General features: G+C 39.8%; 1 long non-coding RNA gene across 1 annotated transcript; it reads left to right on the top strand.

Annotated features, from left to right (window-relative positions):
• The first annotated feature begins 4,312 nt into the window (after positions 1-4,312).
• Positions 4,313-20,498, top strand: LOC119567372. Its single transcript, XR_005227385.2, has 4 exons — positions 4,313-4,475; positions 7,883-8,027; positions 10,520-10,591; positions 19,854-20,498. It is a non-coding gene; the product is annotated as an uncharacterized LOC119567372 (long non-coding RNA).
• The last annotated feature ends 426 nt before the right edge of the window (positions 20,499-20,924 follow it).

Raw genomic sequence — 20,924 nt, 5'->3', positions numbered from 1 at the left:
TACACTGGTTCTAGCTACTCCCTACTGCCCAGTATCAAACCTTCCACTCCTGAGCAAACTCATACAGAAGCTAGCCAAAGGCCAACTACAAGATCATCTAACTGAACGTACAATCTGGGTTTGGGCCAGGACATGGAATGGAAACAGCTTTAATGGCACTGATGGATGATCTCAGGCTGTCAATGGATGGTCACACTTTCATTCTTAGCCTCCTGGACCTCTCTGCAGCATTCCACACAGTTGATCATGTTGTCCCAACTGAGGTGGAAGAATGCACTAAAAAGCTAGTGTTTCCTAGAGACAGACACCCAAACAGTAGCGAAGGGGAAACTGCTCCTCTGTCACTAAAACCCTCACTTACGGAGTCTGATAACAGACTTTCCAGTTATGTGATTTTTATTTGTAGAAAACCTGTCATTGATGCAAGGCTGAATCTAATCTGCCCTGGCCTTGGACAGCTTTAAATTGGGGGTGGGGAGGAAAAATATGTGTCTGTTGTTTTTTTTTTTTAAAGTGGGGGAGGGGAACGATCTGTTTGAATTTGCTTAGAGGTTTGGAATGTAGGAATAAGTTCTGGGTTGAGGAAGAGGTGAGATTTGTTTGCTACATTATTGTGCAATTTATCACTTGTATATCACGTCCAAATTTAAGGTGTATATATGAATGGGACAAATCATATGAGCAGAGGGCAAATAAGATGCTGTGATAGTAATTATAATTTTAAAATATATTTGGATGGTAGGTAAGATCATTTGTAATTCATGAATTGATATTTGTCCTCCCCGCCCTCATTAGAATAATTATTGAAGATATGTGTTTTGTATATGTAATCAGAAGAGTACACAAGAGGCACTTAACAAGAGGGGACAGAAGATGGATTTCATCAATTAGAATTGCTGAAGCCAAAGTCAATTTTGCAACTTGTAGCTTGAATTTAAAAACTTCAATAAACATTGCATTGATTTTTTAAACTTTATAAATTTCTGCCTTTTTTGTCTGTGATCTTTCTATTTTAAAAATGTAGAAACATAATATACTTTTTTCTTTTTTTAAATCTTTCCGGCTTATGATGGTTTTTTGTTTTGAATAATCCTTTAAAAAAATCAGATTAATAAAAATGAATAGTCTTCTTGATCTGCTCACATGTCAGCTATATTTAGTATTTCTAAAACAGATCCTTATATCAAGTCAGCACATTCAGGTTTTTATGGCACATGACAAGCAAGTTAACACCATTTTTTGCAGCACAGCACAATATAAAGAGAACAACTATCTGTAAAAAAAAAACAACAACAACCCTTTTTTCAAAGTGTTGTTTAGGCCACAATAATTCATCAGGTAACTAAATACAAGATACCAAAATAGCACGTGGGTTAAAGTGTGAATCTATGGTAATCATGTCAAATTTTGTGTGGTGGTTTTCTGATATGGTAAATGTTTACTCAGCGCTATTTTTCAGTGGGGACAACAGGATTTAGATCTGCATTGTTAACTCGGTGCTAATTTTTTTAAGGTTTGTGGAAGAGAGATCCTGAGACTTTTTATTTTATTGTATCAGCTATATATACACAGCAAGACAGATCAATAGCATGACAGATACGCTGTTCAAATTTAAGTACTGGTTCTAGATTCCTGTTTGCAAAGAGAGAAGTACAAATGAACATGCACAACACATGCTTTGGCCTCATGCCAGAATGAGGCAAGTGTCCTAAACTCCCATTCAGGACACCATATTAAGAATTCTGTTTTGAAAATTGTAGAATGGAGACAATAAGCTAGTAGTTTTAATAGTAATAAAAGCAATGGAAAATTTGGGCTGTTCACTGGTGCACGGAGCAAGGGCATTTCATTTCAGTTCACCTGTGTAATTCAAACATGAACTGTCAATAGGCATTCAGTTCTCCTTGCAAGTCTTTCCATCAACGGGTAAAGTACACAGAAATCAAAGTCAGTGAGGAAAGGGGTTTGGAGCGCTCCTTTCATGTGATGAGTTTTCTGGACACTGAGCGGTGTCAGGGCCATCCCTAGGCATACGCGGCTGCCGAGGGCACCGGAAGATTTGGGGCGCCATTCCCCTCGCTGGCCGCGGCGGGAATCGTCTCTTCTCTGGCCCCACCCCCGTGCTGGCCAGCGGCCCTCCCGCTGCCCCCAACCCCGCGCCTCAGCTGCCGGCTGAGGGTTCTCGCCTCCGGCTCTGCCGCCCCAGCTTCGCGGAGCCCGGAGCGGAGTCCCTCCCCGGAGCCTGCCTGCCTGCGCCGCTCGGTCTCCGGCGGGGCCCGGGCAGGGCCAGGACACGAGGAGCGAAACTGCCACGTGAGTCGCGGGGGCGGGGAGAGTGTGTGTGTGTGTGTGTGTGGGGGGGGGCGGGGGGTTAAAGTGACAGTGCGCTCACGGTCTCTCACACTTCCCTAGCAGACACACAGACTGGCTCTCACACCCGCATACACTCTGCCTCTCACGAGTCACAGTCCCCTCATACAGATTGTCACAAACACACACAGTCTCACGCTCCCCAACACACACGCTGTCACACAGTCCCCCAACACACAGGCTCTCTCTCTCTCTCACACACACACACATACACACATATGCACACACACTGTCTCACACACACACACAGGTATTATTCTTGTTGTGATTACTGCTTGATACTTCCTGTCAAAATGCTCATGGTGAGCCAGGAGTGGCGAGGGGCTGCAGGAGGGCCGTGGTCTCTGGCAAGATGCAGCCCCCTTGTGACAGCGCGAACCCTGCCTTGAGCTACTGCCGCAGCATCTGCGCCCTACGAAGCAGGGTGTGTGTCAGCAATGGGGAGGTTCTGGGGATCCGCGGGCGTGGGGGGTCAGCGGTGCCGGCTGGGGACCGCCTTCAGTGGAGCATAGGGGCACCAGTTTAATAATACTGCGTAGGGCCCCATAAATGCTAAGGGTGGCCCTGATCTGATTAACTCTCCTTTCTATCACCTACAAACTTTTGATCCCCTGCAAATTATAAAGTTATGATGGTGACTTCATATTTACGGCTGCAGGAGCCATTGCATTCTAACCCCTATTTTTCATTCTCTTTAAATGTTTTGGGTATAAATCCTTTGGGAATGAAATTTATCATACTGGGCACTGGCCCCGTTGTCCCAGTGGCTAATCCACCACTGCAGATACTACACAACATGCTCTGGGGAGAAAGTCCAGGATATACACCTTGACACACTCAAAGCCACCTTCACTAAACAAGGACACTCCACCAGGGAAGTAGATCATGGATTGGGCTACCCAAATACCCAGTAGTGAACCTGCTTCAATACAAAAATATTCACCCCCCCATGACTGAACACCCCTAGTTGTCACCTATGCCCCTCACTGGACCCCATTTGGGTTATCATCAAACAACTACAACCCATACTCGGTGAGGACCTCATCCTGATAGAAATCTTTCCCGAACCCCTTCTTCTGGCCTTCAAACAACCCCTCAACCTCTCCAAGCTCATCATCAGAAACAAGCTCCCCCCAGACCAGGCAGGACACACCAACTCAAAGTGGCACCAGACCCTGCCAGAACAACAGATGCAAAACTTTCAGATACATCTCCATTGCTACTATAATCAACAGTCCACACAAGACGCCTTTCAAGATCCAGGGGTCCTACACATGCATATCAGAACATGTGGTGTGCCTCATCCAGTGTACTAAGTGCCCCAATAACAATTATGTGGGTGAAACCAAACAATCACTATGCTCTCGAATGAACTCATACAGGAAAATGATAAAAGACAAAAACGCCACATCACCAGTGGGTGAACGCTTTTTATAAAGTGATCACTCTATATCTGACATCTCAGTCCTCATCCTCAAAGGAAACCTGCACAACACTTTCAAAAGACAAGCCTGGGAGCTTAAATTCATAAAATTTTGCTAGAAACTAAAAATCATGGACTGAATAGCAATATTGGATTTATGTCATATTACAACTATCTGTAACACACTAACCCGCCCTTTTTGTTCTATGGGACCATTCAAGATGAAGTGACCTTTTGAGTGGTCCCTTAGAATTTGTGCTAACTACTTATGTTAAACAGTCTGTTCAACCTTGTATTTAGCTGTAACACTCTGAGTACCTTTCTCAGACCTGAGGAAGGGCTGTGTATAACTCAAAAGCTCTTCTTTCCTTGACAACAGAAATTGGTCCAATAAAAAATGTTACCTCACGCACCTTGTCTTTCTAATATGGGAATGCATATGCACAAGGGGGCTAAATTAAGGTTGCTCTGGCAACTGTAAGTTAGCTTTTCCTAACAATTGAGTGCTTGACTTTACAAGCTAAATAATATTCGTTTACATTTTTATGTAATTTCCTAGATTTTAATAAAACAAAACCACAAAAATTCTATTAATTTCAGTGTAACAACTCTCCTGTCATGCAGCCTCCTATCAAGCAACCCTGAACATTCAGCATTGCAGCACAGACTTCTACTGCTTGAGGTACTGGAATAATTACATTAGCTGGCAGCAGAAGAAGGCTGCTGTTCTAGAGTGGAAGTTTGGGGTGGGGGAAAATAGCCTGGCTTGACTTTTGTTTCCCCCTTTTTGAGATCATAGGCTCCTGTTCCATGTGTTGCATCTTAGTGGAGCACATGCAGGGTGGGCTGTAGCTGGGATAGTGGCAAGAAGCCTGCTCTGACCTGACGTGGCTTTTCACCTCTCCTTTCCCCATCACTGTAGCTGCTCAGTAAGGTTCCAGGTGTTCCCAATACAGTGGCTGCTTCTGCTGATGGTGGGTTCTTCTTTTCTTAAATACAAAGATATCTTGTATTTAACAAATATATTTTTAGTTAAACATTATATATACAGCAAACTCTGATTGCTTAAGCTTCAGCAGTCACAGTCTGTTCTTCTCCCTGAATTCGAGAACGCTGTCTTCCTAACAGGGGTGGCTCTACCAATTTTGCTGCCCCAAGCAGTTGCCACTGAATTGCCGCCGCAGGACACGGACTGCCACCCCATTCTGAATGCCGCCCCAAGCACCTGCTTGGAAAGCTGGTGCCTGGAGCCGGCCCTGCTTCCTAAAATGGAGGATGCCCTTTGGTGTGCATTCGGGCCCTATGCCCTTACACAGCTGCTCCACAGAGCTGCTGACAGATGCTCCACAGAGCTGCTGCTACTTTGGTGGAGTCACAGGTCCAGCCCTTTCGAAAAGGAACGTGTGGGACCCTTAATCAATGGGGGGGGGGGGGCAACCTAGTGATAGATGATGTGGAAAAAGCTGAAGTACTCAATGCTTTTTTTTGCATTGGTCTTCACAGACAAGGTCCGCTCCCACACTGCTGTCCTGGGCAACACAGTATGTGGAGGAGGTGAGCAGCCCTAAGTGGTGAAAGAACAGGTTAAGGACTATTTAGAAAAGCTGGACGTGCACAAGTCCATGGGTCCAGATCTAATGCATCCAAGGGTGCTGAGATAATTGGCTGATGTGACTGAAGAGCAATTGACTATTATCTTAGAAAATTCTTGGCGATCAGGGGAGGTCCCGGACGATTGGAAAAAGGCAAATATAGTGCTCATCTTTAAAAAAGAGAAGGAGCACCCGTGGAACTATAGACTGGTCAGCCTCACCTCAGTCCCTGGAAAAATCATGGAGCAGGTCCTACACTTAGGACAGAATAATCCCATGCATTGCTACAAGCTGGGTACCTCCTGGCTAAGCAGCATTTCTGCAGAAAAGGACCTGGGGAGTACAGTGGATGAGAAGCTGGATATGCATCAGCAGTGTGCCCTTGTTACCAAGAAGGCTAATGGCATATGAGGCTGCATTAGTAGGAGCATTGTCAGCAGGTCGAGGGAAGTGATTATTCCCCTCTATTCAGCACTGGGGAGGCTACATCTGGAGTATTAAGTCCAGTTTTCCCTCCTCCCCCCTTCCCCGCTACAGAAAGGATGTGGACAAATTGGAGAGAGTCCAGCAGAGGGCAACGAAAATGATCAGGGGGCTGGGGCACATGACTTATGAGGAGAGGCTGAGGGAACTGGGCTTGTTTAGTCTGCGGAAAAGAAGAGTGAGGGGGGATTTGATAGCAGCCTTAAACTACCTGAAGCGGGGTTCGAAAGAGGCTGGAGCTCAGCTGTTCACAGTGGTGTCAGATGAGAGAACAAGGAGTAATGGTCTCAAGTTGCAGTTGGGAAGGTCTAGGTTTGATATTATGAAACACTATTTCACTAGGAGGGTGGTGAAGCACTGGAATGGGTTATCTAGTGAGGTGGTGGAATTCCCATCCTTAGAGGTTTTTAAGGCTGAGCTTGACAAAGCTCTGGCTGGGATGATTTAGTTGGTGTTGGTCCTGATTTGAAAGGGGGTTGGACTAAATGACCTCCTGAGGTCTCTTCCAACCCTAATCTTCCATGAGTCTATGATTCTATGAATGTTTGTGTTCAGGTATTGTGGCAGACTGCTAAAATTTCCTGAGGAATGCAAGTGAAAGGAGAGAAAGTGTGTATCTCAGCCTAACCTGAATGGAATTTCTTGAAACCCATGAAATGTACGTCTGTAGCCCCAAGACTTTGTTCTGGACGAATTTCAGTAGATTGCTGGAAACAAGGGAGGTTATTCAGAATCTCAAATAAAGTGTGTTAAGATTTTTTTTTATACCAGAAAATGCTAGGCAACTTAAATATATTATGGTAGCATTTTTTAAAGCATCTATGAGAATTAGATACTTAACTTCTATTGAGTTTCAATGGAAATTGGGAGCCTAATTCTCTTAGGTGCGACTGAAAATTCTACCATTTGAGGCTGCAGAGTCAGGTCAGACACCTCCCCAAAACATCAGGCTGTCTCATGTTTTTTCCACAATGGTGACTAGAAACTGGATGACAAAAGAAACTTTTTTCAAGCATGTCAGATCTTGATAGGGACGTGGAAAGCAAAAAAGCAGTTAGGCTTATGCCTTTTTTTATTATGTGCAAATGAATTTTAAAAAAAAACAACTCTCCAAAGCAATACATAAGGATATGTAATCTATTGAACTATAGGTTAATTTATTTAAATTGTAGAAACTAATATCACCTTTCTCCTGGGCCATTCCTTGAACAGAAATTCTACTTTGTCTTTTGGGAGTCATACCCTATTTCTCTGTGTACTTTATTCATTTTTTTTTTTTTTGGAGATGGGGGTAGGGATAGTAGGGGCTAAAAAAAGAGACTTTGCATCCCAAAGATCAATAAAGTGGAACTGTGGTGGGGCATATGCCCCACACTGGTGCTAAAAGGGTTAACAGGAGCTAGAAAGCTCAATTGAGATATACATGGAGGGTGAACCAGGCTTAACTGAAGATGAGGCCAGGTAGGTGAGGAGTTGGGTGGCGAGCATAAAGGAAGCCCAGGTGAGAAGGGCGCTGCAGGGGGAGAGAGGAAGAATACTGCAATCTCTCTTTAACTGCTAGAGAGTGGTGGAAAGACCTACAGAGAGCCGGAAGTACCGTAAGCCAGGAAGGAGCTGTGGGAAAGTGCCTGAAGGAAGGTCAAAGTAGGAGGAAGTCCAGGGAAGTGGTGAGGAATCAAAGGGAACAGACTTTACCGCTCACCACAAGGTCCCTGGACAGGAACTAACAGGAGGGCCTGAGTTCCTCTACTGGGTCACTCTAAAAGGTGGTGTAGAAACACCTTACCCAAGAAGAAAATGAACTATTGAGTTTGAAACCAGGCTCCAAAGAGAAAGCTTTGGTAAGTGCAGCTGTACACAAGACTGTGTGGACTAGGGTGACCAGACAGCAAGTGTGAAAAATCGGGACGGGGGTGGGGGATAATAGGAGCCTATATAAGAAAAAGACCCCAAAATCGGGACTGTCCCTATAAAATTGGGAGATCTGGTCACCCTAGTATGGACACCCCTGCAGGTCCCAGGAAGGGAGAGACTTTAAAATGACCTGGGCAAATAGCTAAGTCACGAGAAGAGAAAGAGACTGCTTCAGGGACAGAGGAGCTGTCAGCAGGGGACACTAGATGATTGCGACACCAGGCCTGATCATTAGGCTCCCCCAGGTGAGTGTACTCTTCTACAGAAAAAGTTTGTCCTAGTTTATGAATGGGAAATAATATTCTTATAAAACTATGTTGCATTGAAGCTACCTCTGCTGCTACTGTACCATTCTCCTTCAAAGGGTTAGACTGTTAGAGTGATGCTGATAAGTCAGTTATTTTAAAGAAGTTACTGACGTTTTTGCGTAAAAATATGATTGTGCTTTTTAACTCTCCAAACACATTTGTAAAATTGTTTCAGTCAGGCTATTTTAATTAAATTAATGAAATCCTTAAATTCTACATAAGTCCCACATTCTCTCTCTCTCTCTCTCTCTCTCTCCCTCCCTTTTTGCTGCGTTAGTGTTTTGTTTTTCCTCCAGGTGCATATTTCTAAGTGTCTTGGATTATTAAGTGTAATTGATAATAAAAGCCTTAGCTCGAAAGTAATATCAATAACAAAATTAACCTAACCCTTGGGCATGGTTAAACAGAACAGGTCTCACAAGCTGAAATGTCATTAATGGCCTGGAATAACATTGATTGCTGTTGTTTGAAGTCTTCTTTCTCAAGAAATGCAGTCTGTTCCCTTTAATGTTGGCTTGAGAGATTCTCAAATAGAGGCATTTCTATCCTTCCTCGATGAGGCCTGAAAAATAATAATAATTAAAAGATGATTTATTTCAAGCTGAAGCTAAATATTTTGATTTTTTTCCTCAACAAAATGAAAACCTGAAAAAAATTGTACAGGACAAACAAAATGTTTCATATATAGATTAGAAATGATTTTCTAAATGTAATATTGATTCAAAATAAAAAGACAAAATGATTCATTAAAACATTTTTTAAATCTTGATTCTCAGGTTTTTTTAGCTGAAACTATTTGCTGAATTCATGAATAGTTTTGGTGCACCTGAAAATGCATTTGTTTCAGTTAAAAACAATTTTTTCGAGCTCTACTCAGGACAGGAGGAAATGGCAAAGTTGTTTGTTGTAGTTTATGCTTCCAGTCAAAGCCTCATTAAGAATATTTGCCAGATCCTTGAAAGTTCTGCTTAAAAACTAGACTCTCTCTCTCTCTCTCACACACACACACACATATAACAGATTCCATATAATGATAAATAAGATCATTATATGCAAACGTTATTTCATAATAAAGAAAAATGAAGGCTAAAGGATCTCACAAAGAGTATGAGACTTTAAATGTTAACACAGGTAATAAAAAAGGTACAAGGCAATGACGAAACTTATACATGAGTATTCATGAAAGCCTCCCTATCAAAGTACACAAACACACTACTAAAGCCATGATTAACACAGGTTTTAGTTATGGAAAGTCAAAACAAACAGTGTAAACTAAACTCTGCAAAGTATACTACTGGAACAAATGTTCTCTCTTCTGTTAACTTTGTATAACACTGATGTTAACTTCTCTAACTGAGAATGGATGGACTTAACTTTACACTTTAAAACCTGTCATAGAAGAAGGGGGCATAATTTATTGAAACTTGTTTGTTATAAAGATGATATCCAAGTAGCTAGGTATGAAAACAACTCTTCCTCTTGTTGTCTTCGAATTTCGAAGAGATTTATATCTTCCTCTATATTTCATGTTTCTCTTTCACAAAACAAATTAAGAAACAGAAAATAAGTGTTAATGTAATTCAGGAGCATAATGTGTTTATATTCATTTTTTAAACATACTAAAAAGTTATTTTAAGCTTACTCAAACATACTAATGTTTAACCATCAAACTATACATTTAAATGTTTTGAGAGGCACTCTTATGCTTCTTACAAAAATCTTGCTAGGAGTATTTTACTAGAACTCCTGGGTCTTTAGCACACAAATGTTAATACCCAAATATATCACTGAATATATCTGAAAGAGAAAAAAAAGCATATTCTGGAGGAGAAAATGGAATAGCTGGATAATAAAGCAGATTTCTCTGCATTTCATGCATAGACATTACCCTGGTCAAGCCTCCAAAATGGAATAACACTAATATTCTAAGTTTCAGAGTAGCAGCCGTGTTAGTCTGTATTCACAAAAAAGAAAAGGAGTACTTGGCACCTTAGAGACTAACAAATTTCTTTAAGCATAAGCTTTCGTGAGCTACAGCTCACTTCATCGGATGCATTCAGTGGAAAATACAGTAGGGAGATTTATATACACAGAGAACATGAAACTAGAAACATCTAGTCCAACCCCCTGCTCAAAGCAGTAATGTTAATCCTAAATACAAAAGGATCACTATCATCCTAAGGAATAAAACACAGCAAGCTTCAATGTAAAGTTATATATACCCCTGGTCTATCTTAGGGTTTTCTATAGTACTTATCCCCTTAGCTTCAAAGTGCTTGCAATCCAATACAAATCTCATCCATCTGTTAAAAAGGATCCCCAGCACATCGCAATTTAAACCCAAAATATGGATCCCAGAATAGAGAGGTTATATCTGTAAGAGGCTTGGGGAGAAGATAATAGTCACTATTTTTCTTTCATTTGTTAAGGTTGCCCCCTGGAGCACATCTCACACCTGGAACTAACATCATCAATCACTGTAAGGAGAGGGATCACTTAAGGTGAGCTATTACCAGCAGGAGAGCGGGGGTGGGGGAGGACCTTTTGTAGTGATAATCAAGGTGGGCCATTTCCAGCAGTTGACAAGAACATCTGAGGAACAGTGGGGAGTGGGTGGGGGGGAAGGAGGAGGATAAACATGGGGAAATAGTTTTACTTTGTGTAATGACCCATCCACTCCCAGTCTCTATTCAAGCCTAAGTTAATTGTATCCAGTTTGCAAATTAATTCCAATTCAGCAGTCTCTCGAAAACACTTAATTGTGGCTCAGAGCTTCCCCCCAGCTCCTGCCCAGATCATATTTATGGATATTTAAACCTGTTTTTAGCTACACATAATATCCCTTTCTGACTTATGAATTTATTTCATGACATATATATTTGCAAAGCTGTTTATAGCTTAAAAATGCCCATGTTTAATTTAAGACAATCAGTTCACATCTGTTCAATCTATTAAGGCAGCAACCATGCCAAGTAATATGACAGCAGTATTACTCAACATCATTGCAGGCAATGACATATGGTGGAACATAAGGACAAACAAACAAATAAGAAGTTTTTTTATAAAATCAAAACCAGGGCATTGTCTTAGTTAGAACAAACCACTTGTTAGCACAGCTGCTTAAACAGAATATTAACCTCAATATTTATTTGCATGCTGTGGTGTTGTAGCCATGCTGGTCCCAGGGTATTAGGCCTGGTCTACGCTACAAAGTTAGATCGACTGAAGCTGCCATGCATTGACCTAGTTGTGCATGTGCATTTGTCTATGGTTAAATTTGTCTCCCACCGATGTAAGTGCCCCATTACAATGACACAGTAACATCACCTGCGTGAGCAGAGTTGAGCCATGGTCGAAGAAGACCTCTGTGTAGCTCAAAAGTTTGTCTCTCTCACCAACTGAAGTTGCTCCAATAAAAAGATATTACCTTACGCACCTTGTTATGTTTGTTCTTATGTGAACAAACAGTAGATCTCCTCATAAAGTATGAAAAAGGTTTGCAAAGAGATATGTTCTGAAATCTGATGGCTTATGCTGCTCAAGGAAGTGTTTGATCCTGCACCACTAAAATCAGTGGAAGCTTTGCTACTGACTTCAGTGGGGACAGGGTCAGACATTAATTATAAGGAGCACATAGAACATAAAATAAACTTGTTTGCAATATACAAAGTTTCCTGTCATATTGGTTATTGTGAAAATAAGCCACAGCTACCTAGAATTACAGCTATTACCACTAGAGCAGCGTGGGAAACTGGCTTCCCAGTTTGTGAATATTTTTGAGAGTTTGGACACTTTTAATACCCCAGATCAGGATGACAAGTCAAAATGGAGAAAGTTTTTGTGACTAGAAAAACCAAAAATGTTTTGATTTTAGACTTTTTTCTCTTATAACCTTTTCCAGTCTAATATTCGAAACAAAAAGCCATTCTGAATTGAAAAACTAAAACTTCTTGTTTAGAAAATGTAATGTGAAATGTTTCAATAATTTCAAAACTTTTTGTCAAAAATCTTTTGAGTCAAGAGGCTCATTGAAATTAACCTTGTTTCACAAGAATTTTTGGTTTTAATGAATCAACATTTTTGATGAAAAAAATGCTTTGTTAAAAAGTTCCGTACCGGCTCTATTTGCTACACCAAAGTAGATATGAGCCAATTTGTAAGGTGTTAAGTTTCCAACATGGCCATTATAGATTCTTCAAATCAAGGCAAGAAAAAAACATAATGTGGCAGGTCACTTTCATAATATTACATAGTAGAGATGTTTGAAAATGAAAAGGAAAATTCTGAAAAGTTTCAGAGTTACTTCCATTTCACCAAGTGTGAAATGGGCCCATTTTTCCTTTTTAACACGTTAACAGAAATTTAGATTTTGTGTTTACCAAAAAAAAAAAAAATCATCAAAATTTTGTTTCCTGAAAAATGTGGATTTTTAAAATGAAAAATATTGAGAGTAGTGTTTAATTTGTGGAAGGGCTTTCCAGGACTGAGCCCTGGCACCTCTAGCATTGGCAGTTCATAGCCCCGGCACCTCTGGGCTTGCTGCATTGGTTATGAAAGTAAAAAAACTGCTTAAGCCATGGCACCTCTTTCATTATAAATTAAACACTAACTATTTCAAGAACAAGTTTGTTAAGAAGAAATTCATGAAAATGTTTGAAAAAGTCTGCAGCTTTTTAGGGGAAAATGCATTTGAAATATTTTGACCAGCTCCGTTAGCCATATTTAAGAAAGTGTTCATGTGGGTTGTGTGCAGGGAAATTTCTTTTCACCCATGGCCAGCAGCTTTTTATATGAACTGAAGACTGTTAATTCTTCCAATTTTTATTCTAGCAGATAGCAGATAATATTACTTCTTTTATTGTCTAATCCTCTTGTGGATCTTGCTAAGTTATTTGACCCAATAGCATTCTGCAGTAGTGATTTTCAGTGCTTAATTATACAGAGCAATTGGAGTAAGTGCTGGGATCTGGCCCCATGAGTCTAAAACTGCGTCAAATTCACAATATATGTAACTAATATAGATGACAAACAATGTCCCAAAAAAGGTCAGCAAAACATATTTAATGCAATTGTAGTTCATTAAAGAAATAAAGAGTTGATTTGTGCTGTTCTCCATTTGCCTTCCTTCCACTTTATTTTTGAAGTCGTATGACTTTATGACTTCAAAATAATTTTGAAGTTTAATAATACAAATAATACTTTGTATTATTCTCACAAGTCCGCTATCCAGTTATTGAGAAATTTAGTATTAGTATCTAAACCCCCATAACAATACAAATGAAATAGTAATATTATGGATGAGTTGATGGTCTATATGTTTTGTTTATACTACTTCCCTGAAGAGCTATACTACAAATAACATCAGCTGAAAAAGAAAGTAACATTTGTAAGACACAATAAAAGTAATAATTATACTGAGCACTTGCAAATCAATGACAGAGCAAGGATTTGAAAGAACTCCCAGCCCCATTCTAAATCCACTGGACTGCTTAACTTTTCTCAGATAATTAACCATAAAGTAGTTTAACAATAGGAATATTTTTAGTATTTATATCCTGACCTGCTTGAAAGGTACATAGGAATAATCTCTGCCATTAATACCTCTGCCATTAATACAGAAGTTTCAGCCTCTGGTCCCCTATATCAAGTATGCTGGTACTTCCAGTTAGTTAGGATCAAGCTAGGGTGACCAGATAGCAGGTGTGAAAAATCGGGATGGTGGGGTAATAGTTGCCTATATAAGACAAAGCCCTTAATATTGGGATGATCCCAATAATATTGGGATGTCTGGTCACCCTAGGTCAGGCCCTCCCACCCTGGAAGGAGCTAGAGCAGGTCCTTAATCAACTGAACTAGCTCACTCACAAAATAGCTTCTTTATTGATGTGCTCTGGGGCTTTCTCTACCTTCTGTCACATTTTCTTACTAAATTCTTCCCTAATTTACTTCTTGTATTGTCTGATGAGATAGATGAGCAAAATGTATTATGTTTATTGTGTAAAACCATTGATTCTCTGAGTAGACTCCATTAGCTAGCTTTGATCCCATTGAATCCTGACAGACCAGTTTGGTCCAGGCCAACGTGTTCTCTACAAAATCAACATTTTCAAATACTTTGAAGAAGCATCCATTGCTCTGCCTGGTCAAAGCATACTCAAATATCTGGAAAGAGGGATGCATCTGTTATACCAACTACAAAATGTAGCTTGATACTTTCAGGTGATTGTTCTTTAAACTGCCTTATATAAGGTAGTAGGTTTTGAATAGAAGGCCTTTTATTTTCATTTTGTGTTCCCATAGTTTTTGCACTATGAGAGAGGATGGATTGGAAAGCTTGGCTGGGCCTTCCTATATAATTTAGGTCACACTTGATATTAACTTTGTATTTATAAAGGGTTAATGATCTATAACAATGATTAGCCATTTATTAAAACACCCATTAACATTTATTAATGCTTTAAAAACTATTTATAAATAAAATATTAATATAAAGTGCAACCATAATTTATTATTTTGTATCACTCTACATCTTTCCCTGGAGAGGTTGTTGGTGTTAGAGTCAAGTAATTAAGTATCCACAAAATATTGTTGGTGGTTATTTTCTAGGTCTTGCAGGTTGTCTCAGGATTTGGAAGGGTTTTGAAAGATTATCATGGACACTGTCGAGAAGCCTGTAAAGTGAATTTCAATATATTGCAAGAATTTGCTATACTTTTCAGTTGATGGCACTATAGAAATGTAGTGCTTCTGTGACACCAGTATTCCCATTCCAAGCTCTTGCACACACCAGGCTTCATATAAAGGGAAAAAAATAATGTAAAGTGTTGGAGGAATGAGGTTTTCACAAATCAAAACAATCCATGATGTCTTTCCTAAGCAGACCATTGTAACTTGTGTGCTTATGCTTTTCCTCCATGTCAGCTTTACTCTACATTTAATACTTGGTGAAAGTAATTGCACTAATAATGTGTTGATTAAAATTGCATTAATTTTACATAATCAAATAATGATTATTAATTTAAGTTCTAATACACCACAAAATGGCTAATTCTTCAGCCATTTTACATTTAAATGCGTAATGGAAATTAACATGGTTTTGAACAGCTCATTCAGCGTGCTACAATATCCTGTGAATTCCTCTAATTGGGTAAAGAGACAACCTTTATATAAATACAAGAAAAGTTCTGATCATGCAGTGCTGAGGCTACACAGGGAAACACAAAAAAGTCAGGAAATGAAAAAAGTAATGATTCCCACAGCACATTAATTCTCTCACATTGAACATGCTAAGTTTAAATCATGAAAAATTGCTGTTTGTATCCCCATGTCTGTGCACTGATTTCACCCTGGGAGAACAAGAAGTGGTGGCACTGCTGTTACCCCCCCCCTCGGAGTTCCACCAGGTGAAAGTGTCTTTAATTTACAGTCCGTGCTCCAAAGGAGATATCCATTAACAAAGTCTGCCTGGAAGATCCATTTTCTGGGCTACAGCAGGCAACTCCAGGCCCTTGGTGGAACAGAGTTTGTAGGCAGCTTCACCAGGGTACTTGTCATCCAGGTGGACTTTTGATCACCAGGCCCACAGTCTGTGTTCACTAGTGGAATCAAGCCAAATTGTATAATTTTACATGGTACATTTTTAGTAGCTTAGCTGTTAATCAAAAATGTTTAATGTGGCTGAATTAACATTACTGTGAGAATCTTGGGGTTGAGCCTCAATGGCACAGGATTTAGAAAGGTGGCTCCCATGATCCTGAGCTGACTGGGAGATGTAACTGTCCCTGGCAAAACTTAGAGCATCTTCAAAGTACTGTGTCTGCAGCCAGCTGCTGTGCCAGCTGAGGATTGTGCTCTGTCCTACCCCAGTACACACTTTCCTGACTTGACAAACCCTCTGTGTAGAGGCAGAAAGGTAGCATAGAGTTGGCTTTATTCCAGTCAAGGATTCTTCCTGGTTGTGGGAAACTTCGTTTGCTGCGTTAGTGCAGTTTTCTGCCGACTGTGTGAAGATTTACCCCTTTAACTTTTGTTTCTTGGCTTTATCTTGTACTTTGATATGTAACCTTAATGTTGCATTAACATAACTAATCCCAACTAGGCTTTGATGTTGATAGTTTTTGAGATGAATGAGGAGCTGGGGAGATAGACTTAATACACATTGGCAAATTGGGTCTTAGAAGAAATATAGACAACGTGGTGGTAAAAATGCGTATGCCATCCTGTACCTTATCTCCACTTGCATTGTCACAAGGTAAGCGGGGCTCTGTAGGATCTGCTAGATTCTTGGGAGATGCCAGTTGGGCGTGATCATAAATGGTTCTTGTAATATGTTTTTTAATTAGTCCTCCGAACATGTCTCTTTATTGCCATATTGATCACTATAACAAATATGACAATTGTTTAAAAACCAGTCACTTCTTTTTGTTCCTGCATCATATGTAAAATTCAGTTCTAGCCAGTGCAGGTAGTGCTTCCTATTAAGGTTGCCCAACGCTTTCCATTATAAGACCCTGTTTTCAGTTGTTTACAACTTTGTCAGACTTTAACCATTCTGACTGAAATTTTCTATTCTGGGTATCTGCCTCAGGCTGAAGTGTTTTGGAAACTTCAGCAAAAAAACAGTTCAGCCACTTCTCAGAACAAAATTAAGGAAAAAATGTTGTTTTACCCATGTTAAAAAAATTCTTGAAACTATTTCATTGAGAAGCTCTAGTGTTTCTAACCTTTGAAGCAAAGACTGAAAATTTGGTGTGTGTGTGTGTGGGGTTTCACCCTGGTATTTGTTCTCTGCTTCACATGCTCAGAGAGAGGCTTTTAGCATTTGGCAGCTACAGTCTCTGAAGATTCTCTGTACTGAGTGTATTCTACCCTCTCACAGCTCATAGCTGTGACCCGACTGTGCATATGCCATCCCCATTGACCATACTCCAGCCCACGGATGTAGGGGCTGAGCAGGACTTCCCCTGCAATTACTTCTGGCTGTTTTGGTGCCGGACATAAGAACTGGGAGCAGAAAAGCACTTCTGTGCTCTCAGTGTTCTCCCTGTTGGGCCAGGAAGTGTCCGAGTAGCCCAGGAAGAGGAGGAAACAATCTCACTGGATGGAAGAAGAGTGAGGAATTGGGCCTGGGAGGCAGTGAAAGGATTGACTGGGGCCCAGGGCTGGAGATTTGTGGAGTGGAGGAACTAGAATGAAGATGAGAAGCTGTGGGGAAAGTGAGGGGGACTGAGACATGGAGCTGAAGGGGTGGGGAAGACTGCCCCTGGGACAAAGATAGGCTGGAGGGGCCAAATGGAGTTGGGCTTGGGAAACACAAGGGCAGAAGAGTCTGTAATCACTAGAGAACACTCCTCTCAGAACCTGGAATTGAACCCAGGCTTCCTAAGTTCATACTTTGTAGCAGGTTTGAAGATGCTAAGGAGCTGTTCTCTGGACTGGTGAGATACTGACCTTTGCCTTTCTGTATTGTGCAGTTATGTCTTTGACTAATAAAGATCGTAGAGCCTATTTGATGCCTCATCAATAATCTAAATCAAACCCTATCAGTTTGCTTAAGAAAGGAGTAAGCCTGCCTGATTCGTCATTCTCTAAATGTCTTCCATGGTTTTAATTTACCAATATGGCAGATAACTACCTACATTTATATTCAAACTGGTATCATGAGTTTACTGTTTCTTTCTTACTGTATGTATTTGACACTATAGTTAACATATATTTAAAGTATCCTTTCAGCGCAGTTAGGAATCTAGACTTGCTCCAACATTTATTTCAGTACTGCCCCTTTAAGAGTCAGGTAGAGTGGATAGCACTGGATTTTTCATTCTCCACAGGGGACTGTGTAGCTCATGCACTCAAAATGGCAATAAGAGGCTTAGAGTGTGCTCACTGTCCTTTTCTCTAGATTTTTGTAACTGAATATAAACATAACCATTTCCCATGTGGTAAGGTTTTCTTTAAATTGCTCCTTGCTGCATCAGAGGAGATGCCTCTGCCATCTTGGAATTAATAACATGGAAGTGTATTGCGGTTCCTGTTCCACACTCAGTGTGCCATGCTTTTATTGCAGAACCTATGGGCATAAGTAAACAAGCAGAACTTGGAGGACAGCAAAAATACATTATAATTTAAAGCTGTGTCGAATTATCAGTATTTGCTTTATTTTCATTTGTAAATCAAGATTTTTAGGAGTACTCACATAAATTCCACAGCAATCAGTAAGTTATGAAGTTTCACCTAAACACAGATTAATGTTTACTTTGCCAGTGACAACACTTCCTTCCTGGCCACAAAGAAAAAAGGACTTGTGCTTAAGTAAAAATTCCCTGAAAGAACTTTCCTCAATGAAAATTTCCCGAAGTGATTTCCCCCGCTTTGTTCAAGGTGATGTGTTTGCAGTGGAAAAAGCAGAATTTTCCTTCAAATGAGGCAAGGGCAATTTGTCACTTAAGTTTTGCTTCTGAGGAAAACTGACGTTTTTTCCCCAATAAAACTGGAAAAAAAAAAAAAGAAAAAAGAAAAGAAGAAATGCAAAATAGTCTTGTTTTTAACAAAATTCTTAGATTTCACCATTCTTCCATTGCTGAAATTCTTGAAAAAATAGTTCTAAGCATGCTGAATTTTTTCTTCAGTCTGTCTATTCACTCATCTTGTAAAGTGTCAGCTGTAAAATGTAGTAAAACCATGGACATTATACAATAAGAAAAGGCACTTCTTTGAAACATATCTATATAAAGTGTTAACCTCTTCTGTCATATTCAGGTGCTATATGGCTCTGTTCTGTGTCCATAATGATGTATGAAATAACAAAGGAATAAGATAATATACTGTATACATCCATAAAACCTTACAGATTCCCTTCTTCTGAACTTGCACTGAACAACACAAGGGAACTGAATTTAGTTAATCTGTAATATTCCAAAAGGCAAAGGATATTTTAAAATCTTCTGGTGTTGCTACCAATTAGAAACATCCATGAACAGCAATGAATAGAACAACATATAAATCCAACACTGTAAATTTATATATAATAACAAGAAAAACAGGGTTCTGTAGGGAAGAGTAGTTTTCTAGTTTCACTATTATATATATTTCAAAACATAAGCATATGAAATTAGGATAAAATCACTGAAAGTCTCATTAAGAATTCATCTTTTGTCTTTGTAACATCTGTCATTATCAGAATGATATTCAGCAGTCATTACTGTAGTCCCTGTTGCTAGAAAAAAATTACTTTGTACATCCTAATATGGCAGTTAAAAATCCCTGTGGGGAATTTAATTTGGATCTTTTATAGCAGCAGCATAAACTAATATATTCTAAGAAAGTTAAATTGTCTGTGACTGTTCCAACAACACATTAGATAAATCCCAAAGTGCCACCACCATAAGAGTCAAATGTCATGAGCTCCAAAGATGGAGTTAGAACAATGAATTAAATGATCTGTAACAATGGAAGCATCATAACAAATTATGAGTTTGCAGTGTATTTTCATATTTACTGTACAAATTCTGCCATTTTGTCATAGATAGGAAAAATGCAACACCATTACTAACATGTTGTAAACAATGAAAATATATATGATGCATTTAGACTGTTACTCTGATTACATAAATGTCCTGAGGAGCAGTAAAGAACAGGTGTTTGTGCTGCTGTTTTTAGATCTATTAGCTCTGCTCAATATGGTTGCTCATGAGGTAATCTTGATGCAGACCCTAGTAGGAGTAAGCGGTGCTGACTTTTGATGGTTTCTTTTTTCTTTTGGAGGGCACCCAGAGGATAACTTTAGTTTTGCCCTGAGGCTGTTCTTATATGTACTCAGTTAGAGAGAGCAAAGAAGAATTCTGCTGGCCCGCAAAGTGTGGTGAACTACATTAACTGTGAGAGGAACTCCAGGGAATGGTGCCTGAGAGTCAGCTCTTTGTGACAGCTGGAAGGACTTAGAGGGGGTGAGAGCTGAGCCCCGAAGGTGGGGCTGAAGAATAGCCTGAGAGTGGCAGAAACATGGTTCATTGTTTTGGATGTTTTGTTTGGTTATTTAATTGGACTTTTGTTGTCCCGGAAGGGGACTGAACTTTACATGTGACCTGGTGGGAGGGCTGAGTCACCCAGAAGACTGTTGCAGAACAAGATTGGCCAACAAAAGAGGGTGCTAGAGCAGAAAAACCTCTACAATGCCACATCCTGGCATGAGAGGGGGGATTCTCTGACAGTGAACTTCCACCCTATCCCAACAACGCTCCACCTTTATTAAACTGCACTCAAACCATTGTCATTTGTTTAATGGTGTTTTCTTGTGTGTGTGTGTGTCTGTGTCTGTGTAGGATACGTAGCAACATTTTGAAGTGCTTCTTCACCTTACATATTATAGGACTCTGAGTTTTGTGCCATATCTTTTCCAAAATAGATATCCCATATGGATTTAATTGTGTAAAATAAAATGTTAAAGTTTTCAAGACAAAATGGTCAAATGTGTCAATCTCTACATAGTTGTGTTTAATATCTTTTATTTGAGTATATTATCTTGTGTCTCCTATCTTAATGACAAAATAGAATATTTTAATTTCAATATTTTATTTTGGGGGAAGATTTACTATTGTGTACTAGAGAGATGTATAAATCAACACCCCCGTTCCAAACTATCCTGACCTTTCAGTAAAAGTGGAAAAATTTGAGCTCATCAATCGTATACACTTGTAGGAAGAAAAAGGCTTGAAGATTTGTGATTGATATGTGGCTAGGATGAGGTAAAATTAAGGATATTGCATGAGTGACATAAGAAACCTTTTGTTTGGATACATCACAGAGGAGGAATAAAAGAAATGAGGTTTTTTGAGA

This window comes from Chelonia mydas, chromosome 11 (assembly GCF_015237465.2).
Source record: "Chelonia mydas isolate rCheMyd1 chromosome 11, rCheMyd1.pri.v2, whole genome shotgun sequence".
In the NCBI taxonomy this organism is placed as follows: domain Eukaryota; kingdom Metazoa; phylum Chordata; order Testudines; family Cheloniidae; genus Chelonia; species Chelonia mydas.
The sequence above is the reverse complement of the archived record's forward strand: the minus strand, read 5'-3'. Positions and strand labels throughout refer to the sequence as shown.